The following is a 17298-nucleotide window of genomic DNA, read 5'->3' as shown; positions in this document are numbered from 1 at the left end:
TCAACAACATGGCCGCTATGAACTATCAAAATGTCAAAAAAGGCGGGTAGGCCTTTATTGGAAAACCCATTACATAATCTTTCATTTTATGACTTGAGCTAATAAAGAACTTAATTAAAATGGCATGTGTTGACTGTTTAAATACTTTTTAAATAGTCTCGAAAGTATAGTTTTCCCGGGATTTTCGGGATAGCACCGAGTCCCGATTTTTTGTTCCCCGTGACGCGGTAATGCAGCAAAATTGAAAGCCCTAATGAAACGTAGTACGTCTGAGGACATAAGTTTCTACGTTTCCGAGAGAGCACGTAAGTATATAAATATGTGTGTATACATATAGTAATCGTAAATATAATCAAGGAAATGCAAATATTCTCACACCATAACTACATGGAGTGTTTTAATCTGGTATAACTTGTTTGCGTACGTGAATGCTTGTTATTGCTTATTATATTGCTTGATATTGTATTGTAATGTTGAATAATGTTTTGAAAAGTTCATACATAATCAAAAACAATGACATTCGCGATCTAGAAGCTAATATGTAGAGTCGTGGTTTGTCAGACTCCGGTTAAAGGTAATTGATGGTCGCTTTTGAATTACATGCTCTTTTGCAGTATGTATTAATTAAATATAGTAAAAACATTTTTTTTTTCAATGCAAAAAATAACCACCTTTTAAATTTCACCATAACGTAGCTCTGCCTATGGATCATAGCACATATGTCTATTCAATATTACATGTGCGCAAAAACTTGTAAATATCCTTACAAAAGAACGCTGTTTTATCCTAATATATCGATAATTTTAAACACTAGAGATCTTTTAATAACCTTGATCTTAGGAAAAACAATAAATTCCTTACATTATCATATTATTAAAGCAAGAATATCCAACGACGACGAAACACGAGTCCGCCCTCAATCTGGGATACTCATACAAAATACTCCTATTTCACTACCGTATATAACTTTCTTCCCATGTCTTGAGTATTGGAAATAAAAAAAACAAACGCTAGCAGTATTTATAACACATGATAAACAGTTAATATACATATATTTTTTTAATAATAGGGACACACTTGTCTTTCTCTGCTGTCTATAGGGTAATAATAAATATACAATAGATCTCACGTGCAATCTGGCATTTCATGCAAGAATTATCTAACGTACCAACATAAACATAGATCAACTTGCATCACGACCCATAAGCGCACGCGCATACGTGGCATGACGGGCGCAATGAATCTGAAAACTGGGCCATACTTTGTTCCATTCTATTTTGCAACCGTACTTGCCATGGTTTATGACCACGTTAAGCAACTGTATGGGGATAGTAGATTGAATGTTAATTACTCTAGTTGCATTATTTTCTCTATTGTGTATCTTCTTCTAGCTCCATAGACAATACAGAAGTAACGGTTATAAGTTCATGTGATTTAAGCACAAATAGCTTTTATTCATACGCGTAACGTAATGAGTTTCGCAGCAGTAGAGCTTCTTGTGAATAAATCCGTACAATTCAATTCCATTCACTAACAATATACAATTGTGTTTGAATGTCATGGATTTAAATAATTATACAAATTAATTAAAATACACAGTCAAATGAATTTTTAGAAATAAAAAATAATAATTAACGTTAATAAAATGTCCGGACACAAACATATAAAATTATTATGAGTCAAAACGAACAATTTAAAACGATCAATTAAAATAAAAACATATAACATAAAACAACAATTTATAAAATGAGCAAGAAATTGAAAATTAAAATTCTAAATTCTTAAGCTCTTCTGCGGAGTAACAGGAAAGTACTGCCCACTTTATTTATTTCTGCCGGCAAGTAGTAATTGTAGCTTTACTGCGTTCCGGTTTTAAAGGGTAAAGGGTGCTGGTGAAATTACTGGCACACTGGACTTGTCAACATATGTCACAGGATGATGGACGCAGTAGCAATGCCCCTCCGATCTTTGCGATTTAAAACTGAATGGCACTGCAACTGCTATGGAAAGGCGCGTCGCTTACCACCAGGCGCACGAGTTATTCGTCCCGTCACATAGTATCATAAAAAAAGTTCAACACAAGCTTTTAATAAAAGACGGAGGAGGGTTTTTCATAATCGCGACGTTTATCAGGTAAGATCAATTTCAAGTAGCAACCTATAGATCGATGCTACACCTACAGGATGGAGGACCCAGCAAAGGAAGCGACGTCATCTACAAAATAACGCAGTTAAGGCAAGTCTGGGCCAAAAGCGTTCATTGTCGCCCTCATTTTTCAATCGTCCAAGTGACCCTAATTCTCTGCGATGAGGGACCAACGGAGAAAGAAAGAGTCACCGGAAGTATGGGATCTTCAAACTTCAATAATAATGTTAGTAAGTAATTACTTTAAGAAAACAACATCTTTTACTAAAAATCCGGCCATTGTTAAAATATTGAATGTTTCGTAAAATGTTTATGCAATCTTGGTGATCTAAATTCAATTATAAGGTTTTTGTGAAATAAACTTGTGCTATTATTAATTTGTTACGTACAAATCCACGGTCATTCATTACAAATCAACAGCTTAATAATTTTTTTAAATGAACCCAATGACTGAAAATAAATCTAATTCCAAGCATTTACTCGGTGTAACCTTTCGCCTTTAATAAAGCAACCATTCTGGTTATTTGAACCAAACATAGGAAGCTGCGTGCTGAACTTACTCAGACTTTTTCTAGTATGCGCATTTCCTAATACTTTGCAATTTCGTCTACTTATGTCAGTGGTCACACTCTTCTTTCCAGATAGTTAGAAGATAGATAAACACTTTATTGCTCACACACAAGAACAAGAATAGTACATACATACACACAACTTAAAACTAATGTGGGCAAAGGCGGTCTTATCGCTAAGAGCGAAATTTTCCAGACAGATCTTTGACGTAGAAGAAAGCTAATCGGAGCGGGAGACGTAGTGTGTTAATTTTACAAATAAAAATAAAAATTAATTGTATACATAAAAAATAAAAAATGATATAAAATAAAATAAAAAACACATAGTAATTTATCTAATATTTGATAAATAACGATATATTATACCTACATAGATATATGTATATATAAATACACCTAAATAAATTTAATAAACTTCCAGGTTACTTCTTTTTCTTCTTTCCTCCTAAAATTAATTATAAAAAACCGATCTCAAAAGTCATTCATCCCCTAACATGGATTTTTTTCCCCTATGTGGAACATTTTCTTCAAATTTAAATGGAACCACATGTGAGGTACCCTTTTTCCCAAAAAAAGAATCATCAAAATTTATCGAGTAACATACACTAAAACAACCTTCGAAGTGAGAACCCCGTCCTTTTTGGAAGCCGGTCAATAAGTACTCGTCATTGGCATAAAAAATCAACATAAACCGATGGTCAAATATGAACAATATCCCAAATTGGAGCTTACGTGAATCGAACCCGGGACCTCTTCTTCTAGCGTCCGCAGTGCAAAGCGTTGAATCATCTAGTTTGTCAACAATAAGCAATAAAAGAAAATTGAACATATATAATAAAAAACTGGCAAATTTCCTTCATCTTAACAAAATGTTTTATGCATGCATTGTTATACATGTCAGTTCAGTATCAACTTCGCGTGTTGTTGTTTCAAATATTTTTAACATGTGAAGTGCAATCTAGTTAAAATTAAGTTGTTCATCACTGCTCCGTTTAATTATATTAAGCTGTTGTTTTTTGTCAATATATTTGTTGTTTTTTTTTAAATATACATAGTTAATTTGGTGCACGCTGTTTTGCAATTTTTTTCTTAAAAATTTAATCTCTAGTCGTTTACGACCGTCAATAGTTGAAGTATGAAAAAAATTGCGTGTTAATGTTATCAAGAAACTTTTAAGAGGCAGATATTTTTATGGGGATTGATTACTTCCTTATATTTGAAAACTTGTCCTAGTTTGTTTTGTAACCAACTTTAACATTGTGCTAGCACGAATGACAAAATCAATCAACCAGTCAATCGATATTTTAGTAGATTTTTTAATAGCAGTAGAGCCCCTTGTGAAAGAGTTCGTCCAGGGAAGTATTGCCCCCTTATCCATTTCAGCCGCCAAGCAGTAATGTCAGCATTACTGTGTTCCGGTCTTGAAGGTTAAGGGTGCTGGTGAAATTACAGGCACGTGAGACTTATCACCTTACGTCTCAGGGTGACGGGCGCAGTGACAGTGCTCCTCAGATCCTTACTATTTAAAGCGTTTAATGGCTCTGCAAGTGTTATGGACAGGCGTGTAGACTACCATCAGGCGTAAGACTTATTCGTCCCGTCACTTAATATTATAAAAAAAAATTGGAAGATGTTAGACGCTGAGCTACGGCCGTTTTGTCACCACAGCGCATACATGTAATGCGTTGTGAACTTTTGTTGTAACGCATTGCATATTTTTATTTTGTTTGTGTTTATCTTTTTTCTTATTCATTTATTTTATATTTCTCTTTTGTTTTTTATTTTTGCTTGTGCTATAATTTCTTGTTTTAATGCTTATGTTTTTTTATTAGTGCTGTATTGCCGTTTTTGTGCTATTGTAATTTCGAATTTTTAATTTATTACTGCAGCCGTGTGTGTTTTGAGACAAATAAATAATTTATCTGTCTTTGTTTAAATGCAGTAAGTTACAGCTAAACTACAACGTCTGAGCGTTAATACAGTTCTTTATCAGTAGACAAAATAAGTTCTTCAGAATAAATATGTAATGCAAAATATAAATACAAATATTAGACAACATGACATACGTTGCTCTGATCCCAAAGCAAGCAACAAAAGCACTTGTGTTATGGAATTCGGAAACAACGACGGTACCACAAACACCCAGACTAGAGGCAGTATGGAAAAGTTAGTTCTTTTGCATTGACCCGGCCAGGGATCGAACCTGGGACCTCAGAGATGGCGACATGAAAACCGGTGCACAGCCACTCGACCACGGAGGTCGCCAAATTCCTTGTATTCCTTGATATGACGATCGATTTATCTTGTCAGACTAATCTTTATTTGTCTTTGGCGTCGGTTTAGCAGTAGAATATCATTGGTGCCTATTGTTTGGCTTTAATAATAGGTATCACAAACCAATATGTTACAAAAAAAAACTCCAGGAGATAAGTGTTAGCGTGTTCCCATATGAAAATTAGTATGATACTACAGCAGTCACTCACTTTGCAATGCAGATTTATACAAATCTTCTATTGCATCATACCTCATTTAATTAGTTTATATTACGTCATTCCGTTATGTATCTAAGTCGTATGAGTAAAAGATTTTCCTTAGACACTACAAGAAAACTATCAATGACGATATGTAAATCACGTTACAACCTCACGTTTCTCTTCACACAAATATGAAAAAAAAACATTACGACGCCCAAAGCCTCAATTTAAAGACGCAAACACCCATCGTAAATCTCAATTACCTCTGTTTGCAAAGTTGAGATGAAAAAGCATGGGAACTATGTGAGATACCATCACACTTTCTCTGTATGAATACATTAGAACCACCAACTTATATATTTACTGTTGGGGAAATGCACTACATGTCGAATGAGTGGAATTTAAACTTTTGATTTAACTGGGAAAAATACGAACCAGTGTCCAAATTTACAAGATATTCATTTAGCCTTTGACAATTATCCGATGTACATCCGATCGTTATTCTTGCTGATTCATAGTCTTGTCTCTTTAATTTTTGACTAAAAACTAAAAATTTTTGACAAACAGTGAGAAAACTTAATGAACACGAAGAAACGTCTTTGGGAAAACGATTAGGGCTATGCCTTTTGAACCGATTTCAAAAAAGGAAAAGGTTCTCAATTCGATAGTATTTACTTTTTGTATATATGTATGTTTCGTGATTACTCCGACATTTGTGAACCGATTTTGATAATCCTTTTGTGTTGGAAAGAGAGTACCTCAGTATTGCTCTCATTTAAATTTGAAGAAAATATTCCACCTCTAAAGGTGGTAAACTAGGGGATGAATCTGGTTTAATGCACATTCTGGATCCACGAACTTTTAAGATCGGTTTTTTTGTATAAAAATTTGAAATTTACACGTTTGGATATGTCATGGACACAACCACATGCCACGATATTGTAGCACGCTGTAGTTCCAATTAATTTTACAAACATCAATCAGTCAATCATTTTTTAAATATCAAAATCGTGATAATGATCATGATAATAATCACTGCGAACCCAGACACGAAAGGAATAAAATTAAAATTTCTTTGCAACATTTTAGAAGAAACTAGTGGTCAAGTCCCGAAAAGTGAATGTGTAAAAAAGAAACAACTTTATCTTGATTTGTTTCACTTACATATTATGGACGAAATAAAGCTAGTCGTGTAACCTTAAAAAGTCTTCTACATAACGATTTCCAGGATTTGCCTCACCGTTTCGAACTGTGGTAATTTTCAATGACTGCATAAGTAACTTGGTATAACACTATAGACACTATAGGCCATGTTTTATTTATTGTTGGGAAACTATATTACTTCCGCAGCCATGGATCACGGGCAAGATCTAGCGCTAATGGTTGGCAATTGAGGAAATCGTTCGCATTTAGATACATGTTGCGACTTTTTGCTCTCTGCATAATAGATGTACTTTTTGCAAACGAATGCCTTTGGACCGGTGGACCATACCTCTGTTTTATTCCACAATTTATTCTAAAAAGTTTTACACGACATCTATTACGTACATAATATCGCTCAAATGCATAGTTTAAAAATCGAATACAAAAACAAAAAGTGTTATTTGATACATTTCTTATTTACAAATTAAACATTAACACTTCTAATACTGAAATAACCTAATTATTAAGTAGAACCGTTGCCTTAATATAGTGAAAAGTCGCATACCTACGCATTTTTAGTTTGTTTTTTGACTGTTTTTGTTGAAGCAAAACTTATCTTCTAAGTCTTGCTAAAATATATTATCAAAGTAATATATTAAAAAGTGAAATGACGGACGCAGTAGCACTGCCCCTCAGATCTTTGCGATTTTACACAGAGACAGATTTGCGAAGACCCTGAGAGGCACTGCAACTGTTATGGACAGACCTGTAGCTTACTACGAGGCACACGACTCGTTTGTACCGTCACTAGGTATTATAAAAAAAGACTAACTACAAACATTATTGTGTAGACTATATTTTACACACATTTTTATCTTCGTCTTGAAAAAAAAATCACTAATTACAGGATTTATTTCGCATTATGAGTTCTTTTTATTTTTAGATATTTCGGAACGATTATAACTAGGACCTTTTCAAGATGAGAGTCAATAGACATTATTTAGGTGTGCATCGTCGACCTCATCGTCACTTTTCATCAGGTCTGATGGAGGTGAAATGCGCGGCATATAAAAAGAACTCGTACCGTGATAAGAAACCTATAATTAGTGATAATCATTTAGTCAATAACCACAAAAGTCTTAAAATCATATACGAGGTATTCACTCTAAAATGACGATACTGACTGACGTTGGAATGGTTCATGACGTCACTTTTGTTCCAAGAGCTGTGTAAACTTTCTCCGAAGTCCAGATTTCCTCATTTACTAGACACGTGTATTATTGAGCCTCATTTCTTCCACGAGATTTATCTCTGGCCTTAATGTAACATGTATCACAATGCTAATGCCTATGTAAGCGCAATAACGTGATATAAACAATCTCATTCACGTCAACGTGCCTATCTAGAGCAAATTAGTTTACACTAAGGATATTATTGTTAAATTCTTCTTACACTCTTATCTTGACTAATGACGTCATGCTGTACAACTACAACATATAACAATGCATTTGTGTGTGCAAAGTTATAATTCATACGTAACACTTAATTGTATTTTTTTACAATGTAGTAAACAGTTATTCAGCCAGTCATGCCATCACATGCAGCTGTGGCCATGAGACCCCTAAACGTTGTTTTGTTTGAAAAAACAAATACACGCGATTTAGATTTTTTTATAATACCATACAGGGCTAGCACGATAGGGCGCGACTACCGCGAGAGCGACATATAGTGCGAGATACTGCTATTCTCGCATAGAGATCTCGCGCTTTATGCTACGCTTTAGCGACATATCGCTTTATATCGTGCTAGCCCTACAAATGACGGGATGAACAAGTCGTGCGCCTGGTGGTAAGCGATACGCCTATCCATAACAGTTGCAGTGCATTTCAGAACACTGCCACTGTCACCCTGAGACATAAGTTGAGAAGTCCCGTGTGCCCGTAATTTCACCAGCACCCTTAGGCTCAAGATATATTGCGGCAGAATGGAATGGAAGCGAATTTTTGTGTTAGATACAAGACAAAATCTTCCGCGGAAGATTTGGGCTCGTATCTAGTTTGTACGTTACAAAATTGACCATAAAGTTCCTTATGCAATGTACAATATCGTTACAAAAAGTCACTTCCATTCCGTTCCGCCGTAATATAAATTGTGCCTAACCCTTCTAAACTGGAACGCAGTAATTCTTACATTACTGCTTGGCAGCAGAAATAGGTAAGGTGGCAATGCTTCCCTGGACGAACTCTTTCACAAGGAACTGCTACTATATATCCGAAATAATTATATCTTAAAAACCCGACCTCAAAACATTTTTCAGTACATTAAGTTCAGAATACATTAGATATATACTACATTTAGATATATAATACATTGAGGTGTATAGACGTTAGAAGCGCAGACCATTTCAATATCCAAAGAGTTCTGCCATTGGTAACAAGAACATTAATGTGAAAAAAACCATATCAGCTCCACCATTTCAAGGTCCAAAACTTTTTTAAACTCATCACTATTATAATTCGTCACTTTAGTGATATTAGTAACATTAGTGTTGATTAAAGGTCTGCCTCCAGTAAAGCGGCCGCTAAATTTAAAAAATAATAATCCACGCTGAAAAAAACTAAATTATTATAAGACTTAATGTCGTCTGTCTATTGTCAGTGGCATCATAGCTCCCGAATGAATGAACCTAATTAACCGTTGCTTCTTGTTTAAAAATTTCGCTATCCGAGATGGTACTTAGCAATGAATTTTGGAAAGCGGCGATAATTGTCATGGTATTTCGCTTTTAACTCTGTTTGGGTAAGGATTTCAGACACTAGCACAGCTACAAACTTCAAGTTTGCATTCGAACATTTTGTTTAGACACTTTTGTCAAGGCTGCATTCACGTAGCTCTGATGTTGGCCAGCACAGGAAATTCTTGGATGTAGCAAACAGCTCGAATTGTAATTATAAAGTATTTACTTACTTACGGTACTTACAGTCGGAGACTCTTAAAAAGTGACAGAAAATCAGAAGAGGTTTGCAGACATAACAACAATACAAAAACAACAATTCAGTTGAGTTTACAGATTTTTGTCCAAATGCCAATGATTAGGCAGGTACTTCTATGTAGGTACTTTTTAATGATCTTGATAATTTTGTCTATTTCATTTGTATTTATTTTTTTAGTATTATACAGAAATTTGGGTGGGCAAAGCAACTTTTTTTTTAATAATATCAAGTGACAGGACGAACTAGTCATGCGCCTGATGGTACAAGGTACAAGTACACGCCTGTCTATAACAATTGCAGTGCCACTCAGGAACTTTAAATCGCAAAGATCTGATGGGCACTGCCACTGTGCCCGTCACCCTGAGGCTTAAGTTGACAAGTCCCATGTGCCTGTAATTTCACCCTTACCCTTCAAAACCGAAACGCAGTAATGCTGTTATTACTGCTTGGCGGCAGAAATAGTACTGTAAAACAAAATCAACATATAATATAAGTTAATAAGTACTGTAAAATAAAATCAACAAACGTATTTACTACTTTTAAGTAATTATTATAATATTTATTGCTTCAACTCTACACTTTTTTATCTTTACACAATCTATTTCAAAAATTTGCACTATAAAAAACTGAAGAAGCAGAGGTTTCAAACATTAAACAGATCTTTTTATGAAAAAAAAAAACAAAAAACAAAAAACATAAAATATATTATTATAGTATCATTTGTAATTTTGTAGTTACTATCATTTTTAGTCTGAAAAAAACGGTGTACGACCACCGCTTCTATGTTTACGATTTAACTAATTCTAAAACAAAAATGATATATCGTTAATAACTTCAGAAAATAAATGTATGTATGTACCCAAAGCCCCAAATAAAATAATAACATCTCTAACTAGCATCCTCAAATTGAGACAGTGGATTTATTTATAGTCAGTGGGACGGCGACAGCAGGATGGAGAAGAATGATCGCCGCCGGATTGCTCAATTGGCCTAACAGCTTTTAGACGCACGCGCATCGTGACGCACGGACACACTTTAGTTTAACTTAGGATACTGATAGTCAATTTGGTTTTAAAATATACCGTGAGATTATGGAACTACTGTTATATGGTGCTATTTGGTTATTTATTATTCTGAAAAGATCTTTTCGTAACTTTTTTAGAAGTAGTAAAACTCCTTGTGAGAGAGTTCGTCCAGGGAAGTACTAGTGCCACCTTACCTGCTTCAGTGTCCAAGCGGTAATGTGAGCATTCTGTGTTCCGGTTTTTAAGAGTAAGGATGCTGGTGAAATTACAGGCACGTAGGACTTGTCAACTTATGTCTCAGGGTGACGAAGGCACTGGCAGTACCCCTTAAATCTTTGTGATTTAAATTTCTGAGTGGTACTGCAACTGCTATGGACAGACGTGTCGCTTACTACCAGGCGCAAGACTTGTTCGCCCCGTCACTGGTGTACATAAAAAAATATATGCAAAGCGATATTTGCTTTAGCCTTGAATAGCCCTAAATTGTAACTTTCCAGAAACACAGACACTAAACTGTTCCTTTGCCTTACACCTCAGGAACGGAAAAGCAAAGCACATCGTACAAATACGTAAAGGAATGATAATACCTACATGTATAGTGTCCATGTGAACAACTTTCATTAAGGAACATTAACAGTTGATACAAAATGTTCATATGATCTATAAATTGTCAAATTGTCCCCTTAGTTGAGAGCCGCGTACAGCAGTCGGATATATCCCAGTTGGTATAACACAGTAAGCAATTAAATTTATATGATTGCAAAGTTGCCGGATATCAAGTGAATGGAGCTCTGTATGCCTAATGGAATGAGAACGTCTCAAGAAAGGCGCCTCTTACTGTTCATCGAGGCGTGCTTATCCCAACCCTAATGTATGGCAGTGAGTATTGGGTGTGACAGAAAAAGCATGAAAGTAAGATGAATGCTGTAAAAATGCTTTACGCAATATGTGCGGTATTAGTCTCAAAAACAGAATACCGAATAGTATAGCAAGATAGCGATATGGTATGAAAGATGATTTAGTGAACAAGATAGAGGGGGATTCTTCGATGGTTTGATCATGTAGAAAGAATGTTGGTAAATTGACAGCATAAATTTATAGAGCGAATGTGGATGGAGGCGTGGTGAGAGGTAGATGTCGGCGTACCTACATATGCCGATCAAATTGGGGATGTCCTTAAAAAGGCCGAATCACAAGTACGAAGAATAAAGTCGATGGTGGTTTGTCAGGAGCGTAGCGGGTGAAAGTGAATGGTCTCTGCCTACCCCGGTGGGATATGTGTGTATGTATAAGATTGTTAGCTCTCTGAGTTGTAAGGAATTATACGTGCTTGTGCCTAAAATGAAAATTCACCCAGTGTTTCCCAACTTCTTTGCAGTAACAATCATAGAACATATGTAACGCTATAACTAAAAATATGTATAACTCTCAACTAACAAAAATAATACCAACCAAACGTACGTAGCGAAGTACCCAATACTTTACAATTTCTATGAAAATTAATTCGAATTCTTCGGTCTTTTAGATAAACGCAATTTTAAAAATCACTGAATTCAAGATTCCATGACGACTTCACGTAATTGAGAAAATATAACACTACGTGCTGTACCAGTAGCATTAATCTCAGACTGTAATAAAACATAGAATAAATATACATTTCAAGTGGTTTCTTTTAATGTTATTTTGTTTTGCTCATATTATTTTACTTTTGTATTAATAAAAATAAAAAATATTCTAATTCATCAGCTAGTGTTTAAGTCAACTGTACTTATAAGAAGTTTTGTTTAGACAATCTTAATTTTCTATTATACTTACACAAAAACATTGCTACAATTATACATTACAATTTGACAGTTATTTTACCTCAATTATTGGATTAATTACCGCTAGCTTTCTCAAATGAAGTAACGGAGTCGTTTATTTCTCTTATTCTAAACAATTAATTTTAATGCAACTTTCACACGACTATACCATTGACTTTTGCCTTGAGAGTCAAAGAACTGTACTCACATTGTAATTGGAATTACGAGTACGTGTCATAAATATGTACCTACTTCGCCGTCAAGGAAAGAAAAGCTATTCATGATTTGCAACAGGAAATTTAAAAAAAATTATACTATAACTACATAGATTTTTTGTTAAACTAGTTAAGTTTATATTAGTTAAGAAATTTCGTTTTGTAAGCGATATGTTAAAACCAATAAGGATACAAAACAGACGTAAATGCTTATAGGTTGACTCGTTTGGTTCGATTTTTTGACGATGGACACGTGTCGATCTAAAAAAATACTATATCGATCGTCTGGTTCTTACACGTTTACTCGTTTATATCTGATTTGATTACAGACGTCTTCTTTTTTTGCCTGGCCTTATTTGGGGTCGGCCCTTCTGGTCACTCCTCCAAGACGGTCTGTCCTGGATATTCTGTAGTCTTAACTGTTGCTCTCGCAGATCTTTATTGATTAGGGATATCCATGTGAGACGGGGTCTACCGCGTCTCTAGAGCTGGTTACTCATGTCAAGGACTTCTCTTGACATATGATCAGGCGGTCGTCGCATAACATATCCGTACCACCTCAGTTGGCTCTCTAGCAATTTTTCCAGATCTGATTATAGATGTCGATCGACAAAAAATACGATTTTTTTTATATAATACCAAGTGACTGGATGAACAAGTCATGCGCCTGGTAGTACGCGACGCGCATATCCATAACAGTTACAGTGCACTCAGAACTTTAAACTGTAAAGATTTTAGGGGCACTGCGCCCATCACCCTGAGACATTACTTGACAATGTCCCATGAGACTGTAATTTCACCAGCATCCTTACTTTTTCAAACCGGAACGCAGTAATGCTCACATTACTGTTTGGCAGCAGATATAAGCAAGGCGGCAGTACTTCCCTGGACGAGGACCTTCACACCCGAGGACTTTGCTCTTACTCAGTACTCATCTGTCGCTGACTGTATGAACAAGAGTCGCGTGTTGTTGGTGAGTGCGCAAGATCAGACAAATCATATAGAGCGTATTGAAAAAAAAATCACAAATTTATGCTACAAGAATATCAACATAAAGACTCAAAAATCATAAAAGGTGCCAACACAAGTACTGGTAAATATAAATACACCTTGTTCACAAAGATTTGTAACGACGTTGTGGTTCGTTATAGGCGGCAAAATACCTTGACTTCTCTGGACGAACTCTTTCACAACGAGCTCTACAGCTACTAAATTGTCTGTCGATCGTCTGTTGCGTCCTTTACTCGTTTTGTTTAACATTACCACCGTGAATATTGACCATTCCTCTGGTAGTACGGTGACTGACGAAAACTGTTGTAAACCAAATAGTTACTTACATCTGAAGGCGAATATAGAGTGACGACAGAAAACCGATTTATATGAATGTGACGATACTAAAACATTTAAGACTATTTTTGTAGAAGATAACATGATGTTTCAAAGAGTATATCGCCGATAACGATCAGGAAGTAATTTAGATAGAGCACGAGAACTTGTTAACAGCAGCGCTGAAAATTTCAAATACCGAAAGACAAAATTAAAAGATCTACAAATCTTTGTCTATAAGTTATTTAAGAATTGATTCGTTGCAACAGAATTGAGAAGGAAATATCGGCGTTCACTAAAGACGTATTGAATTGCGATCGCAATAGGCGATCTTTTCGAGCAACGCAAGCGCAGGCGCGCATCACGATATCTGATATTTATATTATGCTCCATTACACGCTTTCTCGAGGCAGATGAAAAGAAGTTGCACAAAAACGTTTTGCTATGTGACCGAAAATTTTTCTGTGAAAAATGCGATTGGTAATATTTATGGAAAATAGAATGCTTTCTACCTACTGGATTTTTTCAGAAATCTTTGACCTCAACTCAAACTTAATAGGTAGGCCAAAAAGTACGTGCGGTTTTTGCCAGTAGCTAAACTTTAAACAAAAAACGACCTTTTCATTTAAAATGTTATATTGTCCATTGTCTTCATTTAAAAAATAGGCGCGAAAATTGTAAATTTATGAAATATGAAAGACGCCCAGAGCTGGTGAATCGTAAAGGTGTCGTACGTATTTCATCATGATAATGCCAAAGCACACATCCACCGTATTCGGCCGAAATAGCCCCTTCATATTTTGACTTGTTTAGGTCTTTACAAAATTCTTTGAATAGACATGACTTTGACAAAGAAGAGACCAATCAATCGACACTGTATTTTATAAGAAGACGGACATTTTTTGAAAGGTGAATTCTAAAATTACCTATTTAGATATCTTTGTATAGATAAGTTCATTGCAAATAGATAAAACCGGTTAAAATTGGATATATCTTTTTAAATGTTTTTCATTTTACTTTCATGACTTCTTAACCAACAAGAAGAATTACTATTTCAAATAAAATTACAAATTAATTGTAGAAGGGAAACGAAAGCTAAAGATATCACAGCACAAACCTTTAGGAGATTATTACAGTCAAGAAAACAGTTTTCAAGTCTTAACTCTTTCATTTCGTTATAATCTTTGCTGGCCATTACAAAATTTAAATCGAAAGTGTGTAGTACCACAGAAATACAAAAAAAAATATTGTTTTTAATCAATATAATTGATTTAAAATATTGTTTTCTATATATTGATCGAGAAAATCGTTCAACAAACAAATCACATTACGTATTTAATTCACAATAAATATAATAGCTAACAGAAACTACCCATGTGATCAGGTAGGACAAATTTAAAATCATGTGTGGAGTTTGGAATTGACTTTCCGTTTCCTGAAACACAAAACCCACTACCGTTCGTTCGGTAGAAACAATTTTTTTTACTCAACAAGGCGCTAGAATCATAGTATCCTACTTAAATTCAAATTGGTAAAATGGACGCAGTAGTCGGAAGCCCAATTTTTTTAGGCGGTCACAAGACTTCCGCACTTCGATCACGCAAATTCGCGTAAACGTACTATTGTAACGTAAACGTAAAATTATCAATTCCGATCGCTTCCGTACGTGTAGGTTATTAACATGTAGAACAACAATTAATAATGAAAGTTGCCGTCAAAAGTTGTTTATGGACCTAGTACATATTAAAAGAAGCATTGTTAGGTTGTCTAGGTCATTGGTGCGGCTTACTAGATATTCGAACGCCGTTACGCCAAGCGTACGAAGATCGTGTATTATGGCAACCAACACGACGTAAAGTGAAATCTTGTGCATTAAAAGAATTTACCACTAACTATTGGATATAAATAGTTACACGAGTAATTCGTACGTACACCTAAAGATAAAATGATCCCTATAACATTTCGGACCGTCATTTCTCGGATTCGGAACTGGGGGGCTACTTTCGATCTCCGTCCGACATCCGTCCGAAACAATTACAGTCAAATAAATAATATTCGGCAAAATTAAAAGACATGTATCCAGCATGAAGCTTCATTCGCATCACGCGTCTTTTCATTTGGTCAAGTATTGCTTATTTGGCAGTAATTGTTTCGGACGGATGTCAGACGGAGATCGAGAGTAGACCCCCAGGTACGAATAGGACGTACCGCACAAACACTCTTAAAGTGCCTGCAGGTTTGGTGGACGTTCTGACGATCAACAAAATCAGAAATAAAGTAAGCAACACACGATTGAAGTCGTATTTTTTGTCGATAATGTGTGATCAGACTGAGAAGAGATTGAGAAAATGCGTAAGAAACAGACGATCGGTATCGTATTTTTTGTGAGACCGACACGTGTCGATCGTCAAAAAATCCGACAGACTGTAGGCACCTTAAGGAAATCATGCAGGGAAATGTAAACTTTACACTATCTGTATTTTAAGGACAAGATCTATACAAAAGAAACTACGTACTTATGTTTAGAGCTTTGTTTGTATAACGAACTACCTCAGACATTGTTTTAAGAATTACCCGCAATATCTTGAGTGTCTAGTACAACTTAATTAATCATGTGACAATTATTCATACATCATGACATGTAACGAATTAGTTTCAAGTATAATATTCCTGCGTACTACAAACCATTTGCTGAGGGTACAATACACCGGTAACAAATACCGTAATCTAGCATTCAAATATGCATATCACACATGGTACCGTAAGAAAAACGAAACGGGAATGAGAGAGATCTAAAAATCGGTGCTCACTAACCTCTCAAGTTGACCGTAGCACTCCGTTAGCCGCAATGCCTTGCAATGTCACCGTTAAGTACAAGCACTTCATTCACAAATTAACAGCACAAAAACTTAACGTTTATTGAGTATTTAATCAGCTTGGGAATGTTCCTAATTCGCGACCGTACTGCACCGAACGCGCAAAGCGACTACGTCTACCTTCGTACAATCGCTGGAACCAAGATAAGTGAATCTAGATAATGCAAAGGTAAAAGCAAGCGAAGTAAGCGCATGAAAGGCGGTAGACGGTAAAACAAAAGAGGTGTTGCAATTGAATCTTAATAATTACACCAAATTATAAACAATAAACGTTTCGGAAAGATGTCATTTAACATGTTTAATGAGATCAATTATTGCGTTCCTGTTCTTACTTCATAAGGAATTTCTATAATTTAATTATATATAATCAACATACAAGTTTCTTTTATTTTTATTGAATATTTATTTAGTTTTTGCAACCATGATATTCATTTTTTTTGTGAAAATACTCCATTAGTTTATTATTATTAATACAAACATCGAACAAACACAAAGAGAAACTCCTTCGACCTGACCGGATACGAACCAGCAACTGTTTCCTCAACGTGGCTACAGTTTCTTATCTACAGTAATAATAATAACTAATTCGCTAAGAGACTAACTACTTACTAATATTTAATTCTTAGGTTTTCGCGTTTGTTACATATAGGAAATGAAGCTATTTTTTTCGGACCTAAGTCGCGTTATTAGCAGTTACCATGAAACCTGTAAAGGGCCCAAAATTTTGGTT

The 17298-nt window shown here is 35.2% G+C and overlaps 1 protein-coding gene across 1 annotated transcript in view; it reads right to left on the bottom strand.

Annotated features, from left to right (window-relative positions):
* LOC113238198 overlaps positions 1-16657 on the bottom strand; it is a 57737-nt gene extending 41080 nt beyond the window's left edge. Inside the window, exon 1 of the mRNA XM_026474977.1 lies at positions 16507-16657. The gene's annotated coding sequence lies outside the window, so the exon portion shown is untranslated. The remainder of the gene's footprint in view (positions 1-16506) is intronic.
* Between the last annotated feature and the right edge of the window lie 641 nt (positions 16658-17298).

This window comes from Hyposmocoma kahamanoa, unplaced genomic scaffold (genome assembly GCF_003589595.1).
Source record: "Hyposmocoma kahamanoa isolate Upper Pololo Valley unplaced genomic scaffold, ASM358959v1 95, whole genome shotgun sequence".
Taxonomy (NCBI): domain Eukaryota; kingdom Metazoa; phylum Arthropoda; class Insecta; order Lepidoptera; family Cosmopterigidae; genus Hyposmocoma; species Hyposmocoma kahamanoa.
The sequence above is the reverse complement of the archived record's forward strand: the minus strand, read 5'-3'. Positions and strand labels throughout refer to the sequence as shown.